At 34.2% G+C, this 16,624-nt stretch overlaps 1 protein-coding gene across 22 annotated transcripts in view; it reads left to right on the top strand.

Annotated features, from left to right (window-relative positions):
- ZNF148 (zinc finger protein 148) overlaps positions 1-16,624 on the top strand; it is a 142,527-nt gene that overhangs the window by 40,518 nt on the left and 85,385 nt on the right. For 10 of the 22 annotated variants that reach the window (XM_042232553.2, XM_027956612.3, XM_042232547.2 and 7 more), the window contains one exon: positions 8,849-8,985. The gene's annotated coding sequence lies outside the window, so the exon portion shown is untranslated. Of the gene's footprint in view, positions 1-176; positions 273-8,848; positions 16,403-16,624 lie in introns of all 22 variants that reach the window. The other 12 variants (XM_042232526.2, XM_060418770.1, XM_060418778.1 and 9 more) reach the window with 4 other exon arrangements.

Below are 16,624 nucleotides of genomic sequence, written 5' to 3'. Positions count from 1 at the left end.
TCTTAATGTATTCTGCTTTTGTTAGGTCCATACCATTTCTGTCCTTTATCGAGCCCATCTTTGCATGAAATGTTCCCTCTGGCCTTAGGAATGGACATTTCATTGATTAAACCAGTGGCAATTCTGTTGAATGAGAAACATAACTCTTTTTTTTTTTTTCCCCCCTGGGTTTGGAGCTGTGAAGATAAAAGCTTCTCTTCCCACTACAGGGAAGATTTGCCCAAGAATGGACCAATATAGAGAAGAACAGCATCAAGACATAGCAAAACCAGGTGCTGATATAAGTCCCTAGATCCAGCTGTGCTTGAAGCCTTCTCATTTGTGTCAACCAGTAGTTTTAAGTTAAACTACTTTCTGTTCTGTTACTTGCAACCAAAGAGTCCTGATTAATATGTAGAATGAGGTGAATGACTTGATGGTGACTTAATAAATTGGAACCTTTATAATTATGCATTTGTGTCTGAATAAATGAATATGTCCTAAAAAAAATTCTAAGATTCTCATAAATTTTGTTTTGCGTATTCTTTTAAAATGAAGATCTGAAAATATTTAATGGTCATATTTTAAGATTTCATTTAACATTGTTTACTTCTTCAGTTCAGTTCAGTTCAGTCGCTCAGTCGTGTCCAATGCAACCCCATGAATTGCAGCATGCCAGGCCTCCCTGTCCATCACCAACTCCCGGAGTTCACTCAAACTCACGTCCATCGAGTCGGTGATGCCATCCAGCCATCTAATCCTCTGTTGTCCCCTTCTCCTCCTGCCCCCATCCCTCCCAGCATCAGAGTCTTTTCCAGTGAGTCAACTCTGCATGAGGTGGCCAAAGTACTGGAGTTTCAGCTTTAGCATCAGTCCTTCCAAAGAACACCCAGGGCTGATCTCCTTTAGAATGGACTGGTTGGATCTCCTTGCAGTCCAAGGGACTCTCAAGAGTCTTCTCCAACACCACAGTTCAAAAGCATCAATACTTCAGCGTTCAGCCTTCTTCACAGTCCTGCTCTCATCCGTACATGACCATTGGAAAAACCATAGCCCTGACTAGACAGACCTTTGTTGGCAAAGTAATGTCCCTGCTTTTGAATATGCTATCTAGGTTGGTCATAACTTTCCTTCAAAGGAGTGAGCGTCTTTTACTTCTTAATTAGGTTTATTATAAGAGGAATAGACACTTAAGGTGTAGAGATTGTTATAAAAAAATTTAAAAAGGCTCTCCTCATTCCCATTCACTGTTAACATTTGTGTATGTGTATGTATCATTCCATGTATTTTCCATACGTATGTATATGTATACATATATTTACATATCATTATAAAAATGAAATCACAGCATACATACTGTTTAACCAAATGCCTTTTTTGTTGTTAATCTCTGTACCTTTGCATATAATTCCTTCTCATTTCATTCTGTGTAATATTCCAGTATGTCAGTGTACCATAATTATTTTAACTAGCCTCTTATTTATGAATATTTAGGTTTATTTTTTATAGTATTAAATGGGAATATAATGAATATTCTTGGATACATTTTTGCACATATTTAAAAATACATTTGCAGTATAAATTCCTAAGGAAAAAATTGTTGGGTCAAAAGTGTGTACATTTAATAATTTGTGGTTGAATTGCCTAACCAAAATGGTTGTCCCTACATCAGTAGTCTGGGAAAATGGGAATCTGTCTCTTTGATGATACTAGCTAGTGTCCAACTTTTTAAAATTTGTCAGGTTTTTGTTAGTATTGATTTTCAAAATTTCGTTATGAGTTTCAGCATTTTTTCCCCATTGTTACTGGCCATATGTATATTTTCAGTGATCTTTTTGGTCATGTGTTAAGAAGATTGGTTTTACTCAATTTTTGCTTATCTTTTGATTTTGCTTTTGCCTTGTAGACATTTTAATTTTGTGTGATTGAGTTAGTGATCTTTTTATTCATGGTCATGGGTAGGGGAGGCGGTTTCCTGTGTAAGGTTTAGAAGGTCTTTACCACTGATTGTAGGACTCGTTTTTCCTTCCATATTGTAACATCTCTGAAAGACATGAATTTCTGTCTTGTCATAGTTTGACATTGTTTTTTTCTTATTAACATAAAATAGTTGTGTTTCTTAGGATTGGTAGTTTTAGATTCAGTGAACTTGAAAAATTGTATGGGTTGTCTATTTTTATGGGTTAAATTGTTTAAAATCTTTTTGATTTATATTGAATATTTTTGGTATAAGCAGTAAATGGAGAGATCAGCTTTACCGTTTTCCAGATGGCTAACCATTTGTCCTCATTTCAGTTATTGAATGATGTGTTTCTTTTCTACATATTTGAAATGCCACATTTATCATATACTGAATTTCCATGTTTTTGGGGAAGGCAGAGTCTGTTTCTGAAATCATTTCTGTTCAGTTCATCTGCCTGCTTGTATTTTGTGCTGATAGTTCTGAGAATTCTGTAAAGGAACTGCTTATAAACTCAATTTTACATAAATGATTTTTTATTAGAAAGAATAGGATTAGGGCTATTGAAGAAGAGGTATATGTTCACCATAACAACTAAAAAGATAAGATGCCTATGATAAATCTAACTTGAAAAAAAAAAGTTTAAACTACTGAGGGATAGGAAAGAAAATATGATTAATTCAAATTTTTGATAGATACGATAGAAAGTTGTTATTTCACTATAGAAATATAATTGATTTTTTTAATTGATCTAATCTCTTGTGGCCTTGCTGAACTGCTTATTATTATTAGTCCTTGTAACTTTTTTGTGGATTTTTTAGAAAATTTCTACATATGAAATCACATCACTAGAGGTTTATTTCTTGTTTTCTAATTTAGATATCTTTGCTTAATTGGTTGGTTGATTTTGCCTACTTGGTTTTACTAGTTAGAATCTTTAGTACAGTGTTGAATAGAAGTGGTAAAAATGTACATTCTGGTTTTTAGGAGGATAGCATTCAGTGTTTAACCATTAAACATGATGTTAGGTTTTTTTAGATACCTTTTATCAGTTTGAGGAAGTTCTCTTCTAGTCTTAGTTTGTTTAGATTTTTTTGGTCATGATTTGACAAGAGCTTTCTTTTATGTTTATTGAGACAGCCATATAGCTTTTGTTCTTTATTCTTTTAATATGGTGTATTATATTAATTGATTTTCAGATGTTAAACTAGCTTTGCTTTCATGGGATAAATGTTACTTGGTCTTGGTGTATAGGCTTTTTTTTTTTTTTTAATCTGTTGCTAGATCAGTCTGCTAATACCTTGTAAGCATGTTGTATCTGTTGATGAGAGACATTGGAGTGTAGTTTTCATCTGATGTCTTTATATAACTCTAGCCTTACCGATTGAGTTGGAAGATGTACCCTCTTCCTTTGTTTCGTGAAGGAGTTTATGAAGGATTGATATTTCCTCTGTAAATATTTGATGGAATTCATCAGCGAAGCCATTTCTTTTGGGGAGGATTTTAAAATACTAAGTCTGTTCAGATTTTTCTGTTTCCTCTTTAGTTAATGTGTCAGTAATATGTGTCTTTTAAGAAGTTTTATAAAAGTTGTTTGATTTCTTGGCATTTATTTGTTTATAGTAGTCCTTCCCTTATAAACTTTAAATTTTTGTGAGTTCAGTGTTAGTATCCCTTCTTTCACTTCTAATTTTGGTAGCTTGTATTTTTTCTTTTTTTTTTTAAATTTATTTTTAATTGGAGGATAATTGCTTTACAATGTTGTGTTGGTTTCTGCCATATGACAGCATGAATCAGCCATAAGAGTGTGTGTGTGTGTGTGTGTGTGTGTGTATCCTGTTTTTTTTTCTCTCTTCTGTAGGTCAGTTTTTGTAAAAGTTTGTAAATTTTTTGAGTCTTTCTAAAAGAACCAAGTTTTTCTCTGTTTTTCTGTTTTGTATTTCATTTGTATTTCTGCTCTAAATTTTGAATATTTTTTTCAGCTTGCTTTAGGGTTTAGTTTGCTCTTTTTCTGGTTTATTGAAATGGAGGCTCATGTCACTGATTTGAGATTTCCACTTTTTTTCAAATATATAAAAGTATATCATTCCTTCTCAGTACTGCTTTATAAAGCTGCATCCCATTTTGTTACGTTTGTTTTATTCATTCAGTTAAAAGTATTCTCTAACATCTCTTAATTTCTTCTTTGAGGTATGTACTATTCAGAATTGTGAAGTTTAATTTTCAAATACTTGAAAATTTTCCAGTTGATAACTGCTTAATTCTAATTTAGTTGATATCTACTTAAATTTTGTTATGGTTGGAAAACATACTTTGTATGACTTAAGTCCTGTTACATTTTTAAGGCTTGTTTAATTGTCTAGCATTTGATCTGTCCTGGAGAGTGTGTGCTTGGAAACAATATTTTTTATGTTGTTTGTTGGAGTTTTGTATATATGCCAGCTAGGTCTAGTCGATTGAGAGTGTTCTGTTTTCATGCCAGCTAGGTCTAGTCGATTAAGTGTGTTTTTCTGTTTTCAGGTTTTCTGTATCTTTAGCAAAATTATTTATAGTGCAGTATTGAAATCTCCAGTGATAATTTGTTGAATTTTGTTTTCTTTTTAATAATGTTATTGTTTCATTATTTTAGGGTTTATAATTGTTACAATACTTTCTTAATTTATTGGCTGTCATTAGAAAGCGATATCTTTCTTCATCTTTAGTATTTGTCCTAAAGTCTGTTTTGTCTAATTGTAATGTAACCACTCCACCTGTCTTCTGGTTACTCTTTCCATGGGGGTGGGAGTGGGGTGTGTGTACGAGGGTGTGTGTGTGTCCATCCTTGTTCCCCATCTTTTTTCTTTCAGTCTTGAATTTAAAGTATGTCTCTTGCTGGCAGCACATGATTGAATCTTGTGCTTTTTTGTCCAGTCTGACAGTCTCTACCTTTCCATTGCGCTGTTCAGACATTCATATTAAATTATGGACTTCATTGGATTTACATTTGCCATTTGCTTTATGTATATCTCATGGGTTTTCTCAGTGCTTCCTTACTGCCTTTTGAGTTAAGTATCTTCTAGTATGTCCTATTAGTTACTCTGTTGGTGTTTATTCTAAATATAATTTAAGATATTTTCTTTGTGGTTGCTATAATGTTTATATTATACATTTTAACATTAAATAGACTTATTTAATGTTAATTTTAACATTATTTAATGTTAAAATTAACATTAACTTATTTAATGTTAAATTTAATATTAAATAAACATTTAATAGTGACACTAAGTCAATATCAGTAAAATATAGAAACTTTGCTCAGTATAGCTCCATTTTCTCCTTCCTCTATTTTGCCGCTGAAGTGAAGTGAAGTGAAGTCGCTCAGTCATGTCCAACTCTTTGCAACCCCATGGACTGTAGGCTACCAGCCTCCTCCATCCATGGAATTTTCCAGGCAGGAGTACTAGAGTGGGTTGCCATTTCCTTCTCCAGGGTATCTTCCCAACCCAGGGATTGAACCTGGGTCTCCCGCATTGCAGGCAGACATTTTACCATCTGAGCCACCAAAGAAGTCAATTATATTTTGTCACTATTGCTATATGTATATAATATACATATATGCTATAAACCTGGCAATACAGTGTTAAAAGTATTGCTTTATATATACTTATGTCTTTTAAAGATGTTAAGAGAAGAAATGAGAAAAATGTATTTATAGTCTTCTAGCTTAACCCACATATTTACCATTTCTGGTGTTCTTTTCTTCCTGTGTATTTTAAGTGTGGTGTCATTTCCTTTCAACCTGATGGACTTCTTTTAGTATTTCTTGTATGGCAGGTCTGCAAAAAATTCAGTCTTTGTTGATCTGAGACAGCGTTTATTATGCCTTTATTTCGAAGGGTAGTTTTGTTGCCTTCTTGGTTGACAGGTTTTTTTCTTTTAGCACTTTCAGAATGTGATTCCTCTGTCTTCTGGCCTCTGTTGTTGATTGAAAGTCAGGTGTTAGTAAATTTCTGAGTTACAGCTCAGGAAAAGCCTGCTGAATTTATGTTGCAGGCATTACTTAACACAGTATAAGGATGAAAAGACAGCAAAAATATCTTCATACTTCCCCATCCCCTCATTGTAACAAAGCCCTTAACTGGGAGAACCTTATTCCCCTCTCTTTCCTCTTCCTCCTCCACTTCCCACTTACTATCACCTTATAATATTCAGAGAGCACTTGGATTATAGGTCTGACGAGAGAAATGCTTTCAGATAATCATTAGCCCACATCTCCAGTAACTTGTACTCGAAGATGGGATGGGGTTGTAAAGTGCTTTTATAATACAGTATTATTGTTAAAGGGGGAAAAAGAAAAAGAAAGCTGTTAATCGTGTTGATGGTTCTCTGCTATGCTGAGTAATTTTTCTCTTTATGCTTGCATGATTTTTTTCCTTGTGTTTGTTCTTAACAGTTTTGACTATGATGTGTCTAGGTGTGTGTCTTTGTAATTATTCTCCATGAGATTCATTGAACTTCTAAGACCTATAGATGTGATTTCTGCTGAAAAATCTAATTTGGGAAGTTTTTGATTGATGTTTTATTAAAAAAACCTTATTTCCTGCCCTTATTCTCCTCTCCTTTGGAACTCCAGAAATGTTGGTAAGTTGGTTGCTGAGGCTCTCTTCAATTTTCTACAACCTTTTTTTCTTCACTGTCCTTCAGATTGAATATTTTCTACTGATGTATCTTCAAGGTCATAGATTTTCTTCTGCCGTCTTGAATTGTGTAGTGAAGTTTTTGTTTTAGTTATTGTACTTTTCGGCTTCAGAGTTTCCATGTGGTTCTTTTACCTAAATGCTATACCCTTACTGAAAATTTTTTTATTTGTTGATTGTTTTCATAATTAAACATTAAAGATGGGGGTCTGTTAAAATTTTTAACATGTTTATATGGATATTTTGAAATCTTTGCTTAAACCAACATCTGGGGATACTCAGAAACCATTTGTAGCAATTGCTATTTTTTATTAACTTGGGTCACATTTTTCTTCCCTCCTGTCTTTCCTTTTTCCCTCCCTCCTGTCCTTCCTTTCTCCCTCCCTCCTCTCCTTTCCTTTCCTTTCTTCCTTCCTCATCTTATAATTTATTGTTGAAAACTGGGCATTTTAGATAACATATTGGAGTAATTTTAGATTGTGACTCCCCCGTCCCTGCCTGCCTAGGTTATTGTTACTGTTGGCATTTTGGTATTATTTATATCTAATACAATCCTACTGAAATTTTTTAATTTTGAATAAAAGTTTATCTGCTAAAATAGACATGCATGAGTGAACATCCAAGAAGATTCTCAAATGAAAGGGTACTGAAAGGTAAATAGCTCTGTCAGAATTTAAACTTTAAAAAAATATAGATACAGTGTTGAAATATTTTAAAAAGTGAATTAGTTTTATACTCTCTGAAGTATGCTTCCCTGATGGCTCAGACGGTAAAGAATCTGTCTACAATTGAGGAGACCTGGGTTTGATCGTTGGGTTGAGAAGATCCCTGGAGGAGGAAATGGCAACCCACTCCAGTATCCTTGCCTGGAGAACTCCATGGACAAAGGAGCCTAGCAGGCTAGAGTCCATGGGATCACAGTCAGACGACCGAGCGGCTAATACTTTCCCTTTTTCTGAAGTACAAAGATGGACTTGTTACTGGTACTTTTTAGGTGAGAAGGACTGTTCTTCTTGCCTTTGCACCACTGTAAAAACAGATCTAAAATCATAGGATGTATCATACACCGTCTGGTCTCAGAGCTTCTTGTGGAGGAGTAAATACAAACTATTCTTTATAGATAGGATGTGATGTGGTTTTTTTTTTTTTTTAAATTTTTATTTATTTATTTATTTGTTTTTAATTTTAAAATCTTTAATTCTTACATGCGTTCCCAAACATGAACCCCCCCTCCCACCTCCCTCCCCATAACATCTCTCTGGGTCATCCCCATGCACCAGCCCCAAGCATGCTGTATCCTGTGTCAGACATAGACTGGCGATTCAATTCTTATATGATCGTATACATGTTAGAATGCCATTCTCCCAAATCATCCCACCCTCTCCCTCTCCGTCTGAGTCCAAAAGTCCGTTATACACATCTGTGTCTTTTTTCCTGTCTTGCATACAGGGTTGTCATTGCCATCTTCCTAAATTCCATGTATATGTGTTAGTATACTGTATTGGTGTTTTTCTTTGGATGTGATGTTTTTAAAGACCTCTATGGTAGGAAACTCCATAAACTCTTTAGTGTATTTAGTCTGTGCTGAGAAATATTCACTGATAGGAAGTTTTCTTCCTGTGTACAGCTTATGATCTTCATTTTTATTTTTGAGGGGTATGGCATGCAATCTTCCCATGATGATTCTCATCTTCTGTCAGCTTTTCTTCTCAGATGACCTTGCTGATTGTATTTCTGTAGGTATTTCATGATTTTACAACTCTTAATTTTTTTCTGTTGTAAACACAGGTGCACTCTGTAGGACTAGTTCTGCTTGTTGTGTGTAAGGCCTAAGATTGTATTTGCATCTCTCTTGACTTCATAGCCTCCGCAAAGCAGATACTGTGTTATGAAGTGATTTTTTAACCATTTACTTTCTCTTTTGTAAATGTTTAGGTCTGTAACTTTCTGAATTTTCTTCAGTATCCCATGTCTCTGAAGTTGTTCATCCCAGATCTAGGCAAGTTACTTACAAGGCCAGGACTATTGCACACTTACTCCTCATCACTGTTGTATTTTCCCACTTCCAGATTTAAAAACAAGTCGTTCCACTGTCTATTCAGACACAGTTTACTATTTACAAAGAGCGGTCATCATTAGGCATGTGCGCTTGTCCATGTTGTATTTGTGCAGTATTTTTTTCTCTCCGTAAGTAATGCTTTTGTTTTTGTTTTTTGTTTTTTTTTTTTTGTAGGAATTGGATGGCATAAGCAATTGAGGTGGTACTGAGGGTTTCTGAAGTCTATGAAAGGTAGAAAACTCAACCATGATTTCTTTTTCAACTCTACAGCATTCCCTTCCTTGAAGTCTTCATTTTTACATTAGTCTCAGGTAACTTCAGTACTTAACTTTTCATAATCATGAATAAGTAAATTTTTCTAATATAGAACTTTTTTTTTTGGCTGCTGGATTTTCATGTTGAGTTTGTGTAATAGTTTCTTTATGTTGTGTTTATATCTGGAAGAAACTTGGGATTTAATATTTTTTTTTTGAGGAAACAGTACTAAGAGAAAATTGATGAATAAAGATACAGTTTTGGGTTTTAAGTTTAACACAGGAAGATATGTGTAGCTTATTATGTAATCTTAGATGAAATATAAGTGGGAAGGTGTTTCCTTCTTTAACCCTTTTTCTCAGCAGGCTATTTCACATTTATCACCCATCTGTCATCAACACATACACACCCACATTAACTTTTCCAGAATTTCCAGGAAAACTATTTTCATATGTTGGAAAATTAGACCTGTTAATCAAAGTTAATGGTGTTTGGCATACAATTTTTTAAATGTGAAAGAACATACCAGTTACTGTACATTCTTCCATATTGTTTGTATGTTTATGCCAATATAAGGAAGCAATCATGTAGATAATTTAATAATCATTTATATTAAATATATTGATTAAAATTTAGACTTGTCAACTCTAACAGGTGCTTAAAATGGTAGAAATATATTTATGTTTATTTGAAAAGTCCATATAAACAAATTCAGGATTGTCTGGAAGCTCCAGAATCATCATGGCCTAGGTCTTTGTCTTGCTTTGCTGTTCTTAATATGCGCTGTCTTATGGTCCAAGAAGGTGCCATCATGCCTGCCAATAGAAAGAAAGAAAAGGGAAGAACATTCCTTTTCCCTTTAGGAGAGTTATGTATATCATTTCTTTTCATATCCCATTGACTATAACTGTCACATGACCACAGCCAGCTGCAAGGAAGGCTGGAAAACGAGTCTCATCTAGGATCTAGGTCATAAGTGTCTCACTTACTGTTTTGTTTTTGGGCAAGAAGGAGAGAACAGCATCTAGGGGCCAGCTAGTTGTCTTAGGTTAAGATTTGTCAGATTTACTTTCTAGTTATCTAGTTGCTCTAAAATTAAAATATAATTTTTATCATCTAAGACGTTTTAACTCTTGGCCTGTGATAATACTTGGGAAATTGTTCTTACTTGAGTTTTGAGGCAGTTTTAGTTTTGTGAATAGTCATCATAGTTCTTTGATTAAATACTGCTAATTTTGATATCATAAGATGGAATAAGGTCTTAAAAGTTAAAATTGATTTGAAATAATTCCTCATTTTGTTTCACTGCCATTAGATTGACATGATTTATTTAATATTTTTAGACTCTTAAGGCAAGGATGAGGGCCTCGGGTGAGATGATCTTTTAGCTACACATAAAGCTACATGATGTATAACTGGTTCCTTCTAACTCTAAAAAGTCTGTTATTCTAAATGTTCAGATCTCATCAGAACAACTTATTCCCAGAGACATTATATACTTGTTTTTTTAGATGAAAAGTATTTCATTGTGATTACATTTTGTGATTTTTATCCCATTTAAATATTTTATTTAAACATGTATCAATATGCTTCTATAAGAGAATTTATTAAAGGGTTGGAAATTAGTTGTCAGTTTTCCATCGTATTTTATGTCAACATCAACATGTATTAGCCTTGTTACCTTTTTCTGAGATTTAAGATAAGTTTTGATAAATTAGTATACTTGTATTTATATCAGGCCTCTTGATTTAGCTTTTAGTAAACGGTTGTAAGACATTGTAGGTGTTTTTGGCATTGAGGGTGACGAATACATTTTTACTTTTATTGTACTTCACAAATAAGGTTTGTACTGATAAGTGAGAACATTTGTCCAGTGTTTAAAAAGTGTTGATTTGGATAGTTAACACTTCTCTGTTCTGGAATGAGTCTTTGTTATCATATAGTACATGTTAAAAATCACTTAGGTGTTTAGTGTTTGGACTAGGTAAACTTGTGTACAGGGAAGTTTAGGAAGTATTTTTTATATTCCTTTTAGTATATAAGGCTAGAAAATTTATAGTTTCCTCAAGATTAATTAATATTAATGTTTGAATTTTGGGTATTGGCATAAAGTGAAATGAATGAACAACTAGATTAAGCAGAATGTAGGATTCTGTTTTGCTTGGTTCATTTTTACCCTTTCCCTCTCCCTTTTAAATGTAGCTATTTCTCAGCCAACAGTTGACATAAGTTTGATGTTTGGTATTTCTGAATAGCACTAATTTCTTATTGTTATGTTGTATTAGAAGATTGGCGACAGTATTTGAAATGGAGAATATGCTTAGATTCTGCTTTATTTTAGCAGAGCATCAGATATATGGAGATGCCTGTTAACTTTGGCTTAAATATTTATAAATTAATTTTCTGTGGTTAGAAAATGATCATAGGTTTTTATTTAGTTGTCATGTTGTATAAGGTGATTTATCTTACTCTGTAAATTCTTTGAGTAGACATCTTTTATTCTCACTGGCACTGATAAGAAAGGCCATTTTGTTTAGCTGTGATTATTATAAATGATCCTCCTATTAGGATGTTTTGAATAGTATCAATTTAAAAATCAGGGGGCATAGTTTACAAGATAAGCTTTGTAGATGCAAGGTGGTAGTTATACAAAGGTAATCTGAAGGGGTTCTGGAGGTAAAATATCCCTAGATAAGAGGTAGATCTTGTTTTTAACTTAGAGATGAAGCAGTTTTTGCTTAGGTCAACATTTTGAAGGATGAGAAGGAATAGAAAATTTAGGAGTGACAATTGGCAGATTATTAAATCCATTTTTATCAAGGGTTTCTTTGTTGCTTTGTAGTACCAATTTGATCTTAAGGCTGATTGATATTTGTATTTGTAATGCTGATGTTTGTAAGGCATAATTTCTTACTGAATCCTACATAGGTTAGAAATACTACTATCCAAATTAATTAGCATCCTTCAGATGAGTTTGTTGAAAAATACTTTGAATCAGAAGTAATTTGTGAAATCTAGCTTTTAAAAAAAATCTGTTTCAGATTCCTTTAAGTACTTCTGTTTTGCCTACAAGTGATTGAGTTTTGGTACAAAAGCAGGGTATTTTTAATTTGGGATAATATTTGGAGTTGGAAATTACTTTTTTTTTTTTTTTTTAGAAAAGAATGATATTTAGGTTTGCCCACTATAATGACTCATTTGATGTTTTATATTATTCAGTAAATGTTAATGGAAAATAATATTACAGCCAAACTCAGTGAAAGAAACACAAAAGCAGTATCTTTAAGTGAGAAATATTTCTTTCATGGTTGGGTACAGATTTAATTAAAGGTGATAAAATGGCAGATGAATATTCACCTGTATTCTGAAGGAGAAATTAGATGCTTTCAAGAATTTGAGAAGATTATTGCACAAATCTTCAAATCTGTTTTCAGTTTAAAACAGATAGCCCTTTTATTCTTGATATAGGTGTATCTTTGGTATAGCTCCTACATTTATCAGCCATATTTAGGATTATTTTTAAAATTTCTGAGTGAATATGGGAAAGGAAAGAGAGAAAGAGATTTTCCTAAAATAACTTGGTAAAGGTTTGAAGAAAGAGTGGAAGGATTAAGAGGGTGTATAAATCCATGAAAAAAAGAATGAAGAAGAAATGCACTGAGGCAGAAGTGGAAAACAGGAATTGTGGAAAGTGTCCACCCCTGATCAAGGAGAAAAGGGATTCTGTGTCACATAGAATTCTCCCATGGTAGCCGTGAGATGGGAGTAGCCAGCTATGGGGAGTTGGATTGCTTTATCAAGCCAAGCAGTGGTGACAGGGTGGCCTCAGTGGGTGGGTGAGAAGAGAATGAGTTCAGCGAGCGCTTAGTGTCCAGGGCCTTTTCAAGGCAGGAGGTAGTATGGTATGGTAAAATGTGCATTGAACCAAGTAAGTTTGTCTTCAAATCCCCATTTACCTCCTAGCTATGTAACTGTGGGTGAACTCCAGTTTCTGCATCTGTTAAATGGGCATATACTGTTATTGTCTTGAGTGTTACTGTAAACATTAAGTGAAGGAACACAACACACCAGTGTGCCCAGCATATTGTCTTACTTACAGTAGATCTCCAGCACATGTTAATTTTCTTTCTTCTCCAGGTTATACTAATCTCTGAATTTTGTAATATAGCCTCAAACCTATTAATAAATTTGGAGAGACATTTTCTTCATTCATTGCATAGAATTCCCATAAAAAAGCTCACTAAGCATTTTAAGTGCCTTGTATAATTGATTAAAAATGAGTAATAAGGCCCAACTTGTTTATATATTAGGCTTCTGTTAACTTTGTCCTCTGAAAACAAGCCCAGACTGAGAAAATACTTGTCTCAAATGCTTATATTAAAGCCCATGTGTTTGACTCCTTATTAAAAGCCCTAACTCAAAGCTTATATACTCTATTTCAACTTATACAAATCTATTATTATAAAGCTTAGTTTCTATTTGCTTGCACACAGTTGATTAGAAAGAAGCATTAAATTATAAGGTGACAAGAAGGGTCAACTGTCTCTTCTGGAAGACTGGAGAAAGTGATGGCTTATAATTTATATTCTCTTTTTAAGTACTACACTGCTGTTAGGCTTACATGTTTCGGATTACTTAATTGGCTGTAACTTGGATTAATTTTATATGACTGAACCAAACATTTTTCATTACTGAAGGATAGTGAGGGTGTGTGTGGGTGTGTGAATGGAGCAGAAAGCTGAATTGTGATCCCTTCAGTATCCCTGTTATTATGTATACCTTCTAGCTTCTCTGGCAGAGGGATGGAGATGGAAGGATTAAACTTGGAAGGAGGAAAAGAATACAGCGTTTGAAATAATCTGTTGGAGGGAGAAATTGGCCTGAGGTAGGCCCCTTCCTTCCTTCTGTCTTCCTAAGTTCTGGTTTTTAGTAATCTGTGTTCTAGGTAACTCCAGAAGGAGTGCCATTTTACCTTTAGTTAGCTGAGTTATTTCTAGAACATCATTGTCCATCCTGTCTTGGATCTTAATACTGTGATTTTATATTCTTTGTCAGCTACCCAAACTTCCTTCACAAACAAAATAATGGATCGTTATAAGGAGCTAAGCGTGGCTTAGAGCTTATTACTCCATCTAGTCATTCTTTCCTTCTGTTTGACAGAGGCTTCTGGGAATGTAGATTAGTTATTTCTTTGTTTCTTCCAGAGCAGCCTTTCTTGTAAGAGACATGACTTAAGCATTCTTTCTTTCTCTCTGCTGTGTAATATTCCATTAATTATATAGACATTTGGGTCAAAAAACAGTTGGCTTTTGAAGATTTAGCAGAAAGAGACACTTAAATATTCACATTTTAGTGTGGATAGATAACATCAGTTTCATTTCTTTGTACTTGACTGAATCTTCCTGAAAATACTGAAATAGAGGGAAAGTAGCCTGTGTTAACTTTTGAGCACGCATGGAGTCTTTTGCAGGGTTTGGGTTTTTGAATGTGCAGTGAAGTGAAGCACATGGGAGCTTTGACTGACGTCATATAGGAGGTGTAAGGGAGAAATTTAAGGTTGGTGAGAGCTTCAAGGACAGTAAAAAACATACTTTTCCTGATCATTTTCTTAGGGTAACTTTGTCCTTTTCCCTTTTACCATAGGCTAGTGAAATTAACTTTGTTTGAGAGCCTTGTTTATTTCCTGTCCAGCTTTCTCTGCTCCAGCACTGGTTAAGATATGTGATACAAGTATGGCTCACTTATTTGTCTGTATATCTTCTTGATTTTTTTCCCCCATGTATCTTGGAGAACTTTTTACCCAGCACATATGGCTGCCTCATTCATTTTAATGGCTAATGTGCATTCCACTGTGTGGATGAATCATAGTTAAACAAGTTTTCCATTAGAGGATGCTTAGGCCGTTTCCAATCCTTTTGCATTAAAAGGTCACATCCTTGTACATAAATCTTTGGTTAATTTTTATGACTAAGCACATACATAGGATTATATATACTCCTAGCAATGAGATTGTTGTGTCAGTGGTCAACAGTTTTCATTTTGGTAGATATTTCCAAAGCTAACATTAAAACTGTCAGAGCAGTGTTCCTTGATATTGAAGTCTGTGTTGATATCTTAATATTTTCTGGTATTTCAGGGAAATTATCTCAGAAACAGTTTCTAGGCTAGCCAGTAACTTGGAATACATCGGTTAATTTGGGGTTAGAGGAATAAGAAACCAAATGTGAAAAAGGAAGATCGATTCCTTTTTCTGTCTATATGGACTGTTTTCAAGAAAATTTTCATAGAGTTCAAGTTTGCCCTTTATTTACAGTGTTTCCACTTCCCATTCCATTTACTACTTCCTTACTGAGTTGTGGTATCTTCCTGTTTCAGATGCCTCATTCTGGCACTTTTTTTTTTTTTTTTTTTTGCATACTTATCTTCCCCCAAATATTCTCTGCCTCCAAAGTATTTTGACTTCCTCAATACTTACTGTTCCAGCCTGATGTTAGGGATAAGACTAGTTTTGTAAAAATTAAATTTTTATGTTTGTTTTCCTAGGTTTATTATATGTTAACACACTGTTATAGGAGTAGAGTTGTAAGCACTACGCATGTATTAGGATAGGGCTTCCTTCATAGCTCAGTTGGTAAAAGAATCTGCCTGCAATGCAGGAGACCCAGGTTTGATTCCTGGGTTGGGAACATCCCTTGGAAATGGGATGGAAATGGAAGGAAATGGCAAGCCACTCCCATATTCTTGCCTGAAGAATCCCATGGACAGAGGAGCCTGGTGGGGGGTTGCAAGACTCAGGCACGACTTAGCAACTACACTACCACCACCGTATATTAGGATATACTAAACTTTTTTAATTTGATGAGGTACATTATAAAAAACATTGGAGATGAGGACCACTGCTTTAGGGAAATGTAGACCTTGTTGCGGGTTAGTAAGTCAGCTTTAACTTTTGGTAATCTTAAAAAAAAAAAAAAAAAAGTCTGTCCTAGGTTAGTTTGTCTGATATCTTTTATTAATGTCTGCTTTTAATGATTACTTCTTTTTACTTCTCCCATATTCTTTAAAAGCTCCCAGGGGGTGTGGGTGTGTGTTTTTATTTTAATAATGAGGTATGTGGCAATAGCAGATGTCACAGAAGTAAAGGGTGGCTTTGTGTATATATTCGTCCCTTTTGAGTCCTTTAGGAAAACAGTAAATAGATTAGAAGTATATAATTGGTTTGGTAAGGAATTCCAAAGAAATAAGCAAATTTTAACCCTAGGAGACTTAAGTTTATTAGTTGTAGGAAAGTTTATTCTCTAAGAAATGTGATAAATAGAATATTTGAAGAGGACAGTTATTTCGTGATGTATTTTGAATATTTGTCATTTAGACTACTAAAATATTTCAAAAAGGGAAATTAAATTCTTGTTCCTTTGTCCAGTATGTCTTCTGGATTTATGATACTAACTGGTACCAGGGAAGACACAGCAAGTATGAATTACATTTTTCTTTTGTTTACGTTACTGTTTATGTGAGCTGTTTTTAAGCTGTTGTGTTTTTGTTGAGTTGCTAAGTCGTATCTGACTCTTTTGCAACCCCATGGACTGTAGCCCACCTGGCTCCTCTGTTCATGGGATTTCCCAGGCAAGAATTTTGGAGTGGGCTGCTGTTTCCTTCTCTAGAGGATCTTCCTGACCCAGGGATTGAACCCAA

This window comes from Ovis aries, chromosome 1, assembly GCF_016772045.2.
Source record: "Ovis aries strain OAR_USU_Benz2616 breed Rambouillet chromosome 1, ARS-UI_Ramb_v3.0, whole genome shotgun sequence".
Classification (NCBI taxonomy): domain Eukaryota; kingdom Metazoa; phylum Chordata; class Mammalia; order Artiodactyla; family Bovidae; genus Ovis; species Ovis aries.
This window is presented reverse-complemented; position numbering and strand designations above follow the sequence as displayed.